This window comes from Sinocyclocheilus grahami, unplaced genomic scaffold (genome assembly GCF_001515645.1).
Source record: "Sinocyclocheilus grahami isolate Dianchi unplaced genomic scaffold, SAMN03320097.WGS_v1.1 scaffold293.1, whole genome shotgun sequence".
In the NCBI taxonomy this organism is placed as follows: Eukaryota; Metazoa; Chordata; class Actinopteri; order Cypriniformes; family Cyprinidae; genus Sinocyclocheilus; species Sinocyclocheilus grahami.
Window position 1 is genome coordinate 518,022 of NW_015505472.1, and position 7,375 is coordinate 525,396.

General features: G+C 38.5%; 1 long non-coding RNA gene across 2 annotated transcripts in view; it reads right to left on the reverse strand.

Moving 5' to 3' along the window:
* LOC107600861 (uncharacterized) overlaps nt 1-7,167 on the reverse strand; it is a 17,994-nt gene extending 10,827 nt beyond the window's left edge. For both annotated transcript variants that reach the window (XR_001610851.1, XR_001610852.1), the window contains exon 1: nt 6,808-7,167. This is a non-coding gene — a long non-coding RNA (uncharacterized lncRNA). The remainder of the gene's footprint in view (nt 1-6,807) is intronic.
* Nucleotides 7,168-7,375: the final 208 nt, after the last annotated feature.

Below are 7,375 nucleotides of genomic sequence, written 5' to 3' on the forward strand. Positions count from 1 at the left end.
CAGCAATGTAAATTATTTTTTAAATATATTAGAATGAGTACATTACAATATAAATTTATTAGAACAAGTACATTATTATTTATGGGCTTAAAAACAAGATGCAAACAATCAGAATATTGTACTTGGTGGGGACTGCACAATGTAAACATGAAACATATGCCATTACCTATATTGTACTGTGGTACAGTTATGGAGGCCCTTCATAATGCAGGTCAACTGCCTGCTCTGCCAATAGTTAGAAATGGCACTATAGTAAGCAGTGTTTAATAAACAGCTGTTTTTCTAAATTCTGCTGAGGTGAAATTCAGTGCAGTCATGTATCGTGGCCTCTATATCGTGACTTTGCTGGTGATAATATAATATATATAATATTATATATAATATATATATAGGGCTGCACGATAAATCGAAATGGAATCGAGATCGCGATTCGACAGAAGCTGCAATTGTCATGCGTATCTTTCAGTGAAGCACGGTTCTGTGATCAGCAGTAAATCTCCATCCAAAGGCCAGAGGGCGCTCTCGTGCTGAAACTCCAAATACGCCTCGCAGAAGAAACCCAGAAAATTCCTATCGCTGCAGCTGAATAAACAGAAGATTCAACTGCTTTCATTGATTCAACGTGACTAATAAATAGAGATCGACCGATATATCGATTTACCGATATTTTTCCCATTATTTAAGCATTTTACAATAATCGGATATCGGTTTTGTAATATCGGATTTACCGATAAACGCCACCATCTTGTGGATGTTTTGAGAATTGCGCGCAGGATCGCCATTGCACCATGGCGTCTGAGGGGAGAGGAGACGACAACAACAACGGTGTGCACAGGTACTTGATTTACTGTAGTAAGTAAACTTTATTTAACATAACAGCCATTAATGCACAAATTAGATGTATTACATAAATGCCTGATATGCAGTTTATGCAGCTTGGCTCGAAGAAATAGAGACGAACTCATGGAGTCACGTAAGATAATCCGTCAAGTCCTGTCCCAATAAAGATGTAACTTTGCATTAATTAAATAATACAGTCATGAATGAGCGCATGCTGGAAATAAAAACGCTAAATTTACTTCTCTCTCTGTTGTATATTTGCTCATTATTGGTCTCGTGAAGCCGCTTTCATATTGCTGTTCACTCACCGGGTTGATGCTCAGGAAATGCTCCAGCACGGCCACCGCATGTAACTTTTAACAAGATTCACTTGTTTAAAACACCCCTAAATTGCAATAACATTTACCGTATTGACCCGAATATAAGACGATGTTTTTTTCTTGGAAATACATCTGAAAAAACGCGGCCGTTTTGTATTCAGGGTCTAGACTTTGCTATGTCAATAATACACCATAGGAAAAATATGCAATATGAAAATAATTGAAGACAAAAAGTGTGTTACTGAGAAAAAAAACAAGATTTGGCTTTTAAAAAGCCTTTTTAAAGGTACATCTTGAAAAAGGGGGGGTCGTCTTATAATCAGGGTTGTATTATATGCGGGCCAATACTATATAATCATTATTTCGCTAATAAACATCTAAATAAATACATCTCTATGGAAACTAATTTATTATCTCCGCGAGCGATCACAGTTTGAGTATAGTTCTGTGTAAATGCATAGATAAACCGCACTGTCAGCAGGCATTTCATAATCTAGAACGACAAAAACATTATTAGTAATTCTGATATAACGTGCCAGTTATATTTAAATTTGAAGTATGGACTTACTTCACTCAGTCATTTACTTACTTCATAACAGTAAATAAATATTGGTTCTGCATTTCGGTTATCGGGCACATAAACACATATGTATATAAATATACATACAGGTGCATCTCAATAAATTAGAATGTCGTGGAAAAGTTCATTTATTTCAGTAATTCAACTCAAATTGTGAAACTCGTGTATTAAATAAATTCAATGCACACAGACTGAAGTAGTTTAAGTCTTTGGTTCTTTTAATTGTGATGATTTTGGCTCACATTTAACAAAAACCCACCAATTCACTATCTCAAAAACTCCAGAATTACTTTGCTAAGAACACAGCAACTGCTTGCAGGCATTTTTAGTGCTAATGGATCAAGGGTCAAATCAATTTCGAAAAATCAATGATTTAAACACTTTATCATAAAATAAAGCTACTACAAAAGTAATGGCAGAAACTGGTTAGTTGGCTAATCCTTTGAGCATTTTTCTCCATTCCACTCATCTCATTAAAGAGTCTCTGCCAGCTGAGGAACTATTGAATAAATGATAATGTTGCTGTTTTAACTGTCAATCATCACACAACTGTACTAGAGAGATAATTGCTCCTGGGGAGGTGCTTCAGGACTCCACAGCACTCAGAGCAGCCTCAACTGATGCTTTGCTAGGCAAAGACAACTCAGTTTCTGTAATGCCATCATTACCTGTATTTAAATATTACAGAACTAAAATCCCTGTTGTCCTGTTTTGTGTACAGGCCTGGGAAGAATCTGGGAACTTTTTTTCTGTATTTTGCACTGTGAGCTGTGCAAGCATCAGTTATGAGTAGAACTTTTTGGAAGAAGCACATCCAATTCTACTGAAATCTTTCAACCCTGATGGCTCCTTGACATATATAAATGGCCACAATAAACAAATGGTAAAGTCACTTAAAAATGTACCACTTCTTAAAACTATGCATGTTCTTTGAATTAATGTTGGTTACATATATTTGATATATTACAAAACCTTCAAGAAAAATTCACATTTAATAACTAAAAAATTACTTACACCTTTAATACATGTGAACATTTTAATATTACAAAATAAAACATTTAAAAATGTTTATCAAAGTAAAAAAAAAATTATATATATTTTTACAAATATTATCAAATATATTAAGAATTAAGAAATAAATATCATTAAATTTTTGTTAAGTCAAACATCACATTTTACAATCAGTAAATCAGACATGTATTCCCTATTTGGCCCTCTAATTCACAAACACCAAAAGACAAAGACATGAAGTGCCTGTCTAAAACACAATTGCCCATTTAGTTTTTTCCTGCATGTTGGCTGGGCCCCATGATTTTGATTTGTTAGACAATATCAAATGTTTCAAATATAATAAGCAGTAACGCAGTTGTTAAAAAAAAATTCTAAGGAATAACAATAATCAAAGATTGTGCCAAACAACTTAAGTTTTCTTTTCAAGAATTTCAATCTTTTAATGAGGCTTTTATCCTCATTATGACATCAGAACAGTAGTATCACCCTGACATTCTACACTCCAAAAATATAAAATAACTTCAAATTCAGAAATTTATTAAAAAAAAAATGTTTTTAAACATGCTCATCATAGAAGAGATATTCAAGTCACTGCATTATGAGTTTTTCCAAGTATTTAGAAAAAATGTATAGAAATCCCAACACAATGAGCATCACATCATTGTCCCTTATGCGATGTTCTGCAGGCACAGATGCTTGGCCTGTGATTTACAGAAGATTCTACTAGACTCACTTCAGCATGAACAAAACTTTAAAGCAACCGCACGTTCCCTAAGGCGGATGGGGAACAAAATGCATCTTCAAAATGTACCATGTAATAGGCTACGGCTACTGTACCAGACAGAAAAATCTGAAATCCACTTGCTTTGTGGCCCGCACTGATCGGACACATATTAAAGATAGTGAACACCTGGAAGCTACGGCTACTGTACCAGACAGAAAAATCTGAAATCCACTTGCTTTGTGGCCCGCACTGATCGGACACATTAAAGATAGTGAACACCTGGAAAAGGTGCCCAAACACCATATATCTCTGCTCACTGTGTCCTGCCCAATGGCTCGAAACAACATTTCTTATCAACCTGACTCAAACCTGGCCCATCCCAAGTTCAACGACACCAATCGCAAAGTGATTCAGCCCACTTCCATCATTTCTGTGGCTGTTCATGGTGGTCAGTTTCGACATTTTTTCCTCTGATTTTCTTGGCACATTTATTCTGCGCAGGAGTCTAGGAGAAGCCTCCCTTTTCATCAGCCAGAGAAAAGCTGTTAGCTCACTGAGAGAGAATTCAGGCCGACTACCTTCTCCATCAAGTGTGAGGGAGGACAAAGGAGGCAAGGAATGCTAAGGCTTCGTTTCTCCCTCACGGGGCATTGTTTTAACCATTATGGCCCTGCTTCCAAATTCGATACCCCAAAATCTACTCAATGGAAAACGATGATTGCATTGGAGGTATCAGGAGAATTCTGAACACTTCAACGCGGGAAGCGGCCTGGGCTGCTTTAACGAAATCCAAATGATAGTTATGGTGCATTTCAGCAATCAGCGATTAGTATGGCTGCTAGGGTGCACAGCAGAGGTCTGAACATGGAGGTGTAAAATAGTGCAAAACTGGCTTTGCTCCAATCCGAGGTTGGTCAATGTGCTTCTTTTGGTCCACGCTAGAGCAATGAGAGAAAAAGAGAAATGGAGAGAGAGCGCAGGAGATGTCGATATGTATCAGGTGATGCAGTAGCCAGAGGTATGGAGGCCCTTGGAGACTCTCTGCTGGATGGAGTGCCTGGGGCCATTTCCAGCCTCAGCAGCCAAGGATGTTGCAAACATGGGGAGGAGCGTGTAACAGAGTAACAGAATTACGCAATGATCTTAAAGTCCTGAACGAACGCATTCACAAACCTGTGATTCATCTCTGTACAGGATATCCAGTGAGAACAGCGACCTTAGAATATAGTGCACTGCATACCGAGTAGTACAGACGCAATACTGTATTTTGTATGCATTATTCAACGCTAACTATTTCAAACCATGGTATGATACACTGTTGTCACATGACCATGTTTAAATATGTCTAAATTAAAACCTGAGAAAGATAGGAACATTCTAAAAGGATAGTTCACCCGAAAATAAAAATTATGTCATCATTTACTCATCCTCATGTCATTCCAAATGAGGTTAGTTCTTGTGTGACAAGCAAGTTTCGTGTTTAGCAGAGTTGATGTGCTCGATGTGCATCGATCAATGTTTTTATTTAGATAAAACCTTAAATTAAATCTGTTCATCATATAAAGAGATTGTGTCTCTTCAGAAGACTTGGATTAAACCGCTTGATTCATATGGATTACTTTTACAATATCTTTATGAACTTTTTGAAGCATCAAAGTTTTGGTTGCGTGGACTTTCAATGGATGGACAAAAATTATGAGAGAATATTGAAAATATCTTCATCTTCAACAAAAGATTTATAGGTTTAGAATGATGTGGGTGAGCAGATAATGACAGAATTTTCATTTTTGGCTGAACTAGGCTATTCCTTTAAGAGATGGTAGAGATGGTCATTTTTGGCAGATATTGCTCCAGTTCAATTGCAAAACTGCAAATGAAAAGTTAAGTCAAGCGCATTGCATTGTGGAATGGATACTGTATGCTTGTATACTACACGTTCACAAATGTAGTAGACGATCCAGATATTCTATAAACACAAAACATTTGAATACTGTATACAGTATACGTCACACATCAGGAAAATGTTTAAACAGAAACATCCAGGGCGGAAAACAAGAATTTGAGGACAGCTGGGCTGCCGAACAGATTTGTGAACCACAATTGGTGTAAATTCCCTCGTATTCCTCCTCATCAAAGATCAGCTTTTCTTCAGGTTAGACCAAGTTCATCAGCTCCCAAAGCCCAATACACTCATTATACCAATAATTACACACTGGACACTGTAAGCACACATTCATTCTCCCTAAATCAGCATAGCCGGGATCCTAATGGATAATTGATACCAACAGCTTCCTGAGCCAAATGCAATCACTGGAAGGGATGGATAACCCAAAAATGAAACTTCTGGCATCATTTATTCACCCTTATGATGTTTCAAACCTGTATGACTTTGTTTCTTCCGCAGAACACAAAAGGAGGCAGAATCACCATTCATTTGAACTGTATGGAAAAAGCAATGAAAGTGAATGGTGACTGAGGCTGTCATTCTGCCTAACATCTCCTTTTATGTTCTGCGGAAGAAAAAGTCATGCAGGTTCGGAACATCATAAAGGTGAGTAAATGGCACTTTTTTTTCTTTTTTTGTGGGGGGGCGAACTGTTCCTTTAAATAGCCTAGGTACCTTAGCTTCAGCCATAATAGATAATTCAGGTAATTACAGATAATTGTGAACCCCTTTTAAATGTGACCCAGATTTATAACAACAGCAGTGCATTACTGACATCTTTCTTCTTTATTTTGAGCACATACATCTCAATTAAGTTCATTTTTGTTCTCCTTTTATACACTACAGCTTCTCCATGACCACTGGACTCAATCTACTGGCTTTACATCTATGTGCCAAAACTTTCTCCCTCCATCCATTCCATCCAATATCTATAAAAAGTCAATTACAAGACAAAGACTTCACACTGTACCGTCCTCTCTCATTAAAACAGCGTGTTTCCGACCCGTCAGGGTGTCTTAAGTGAGGCGTGCGGCTCAAACTTTAACTTTAAAAGCTCAAAAGCGTCTCTTCTGTGTAAAATGTCTGAGTTTGTTACTAAGACTCGATGACATTCGGACGCGCTAACGTTACATCGTGCTAACGGCAATAAATGTTGCGCCAGTTAGTAGTAAAAACATTCTCGTGGGTCCCGAAACGAGAGTGTTCCTCTTCATCTCGCTGTACGCTATCACCATCATCATCCTCTCACTGTAGTCCTACAGTACTTTAAAACATAAAAGAGGAAGGACAAACCTAAAACTGCTAAGCCTTGTTGCGAAAAAGCATGAACGAGAGCGACACACAAAAAAGGGCACAACATTTTTTTTTACCAAGCGTGATCTCTTACCTCCGACCCGGTACATGTTGGCTGCCATGACTGCCCCCGGTCCTGCCTGGCGTCTCCAGGTAGGGCTTTCTCTCTCCGCCGCCGCCGCTGAGTGCTGTGCGCTGGAAAATGGTGGATTGATCAATACGAAGCGGGCCAACGAAGGGATCTTAAAGAGACAGTGCACATATTTTTATGCAGCCGCGTTCTACGGGGCGGTGTAAGTGATCGCGCTCAGAATCACCCGCGTGTTTAGGAGCACCTTCCCAACAACGCGGGATCCTGGAGCAGTGACTCGGGCCACGGGCTGGAGAGAGCGCCAGAGGGAGGGGAAGGGGGTCTGTATGGGCAGCATCACTCGCGTTTCCCCGCCTACTTCAAACGACCGAACCATTCCTGTACTACTTTGGACCCACTAGAGGCGAAATGAAACAAATAAACAACTGTTGCTCTCAGACTGAGTTTGAAACAAAGATAAACAAACAAGTAGCCTATAACAGAACAAGGAAAGACATTCCTCTCTGTGGAGAAACATTAACTAGAATAACTTAGAAGAAAATGCGAAAAGGTGCTATCACAAAGTTGGAGC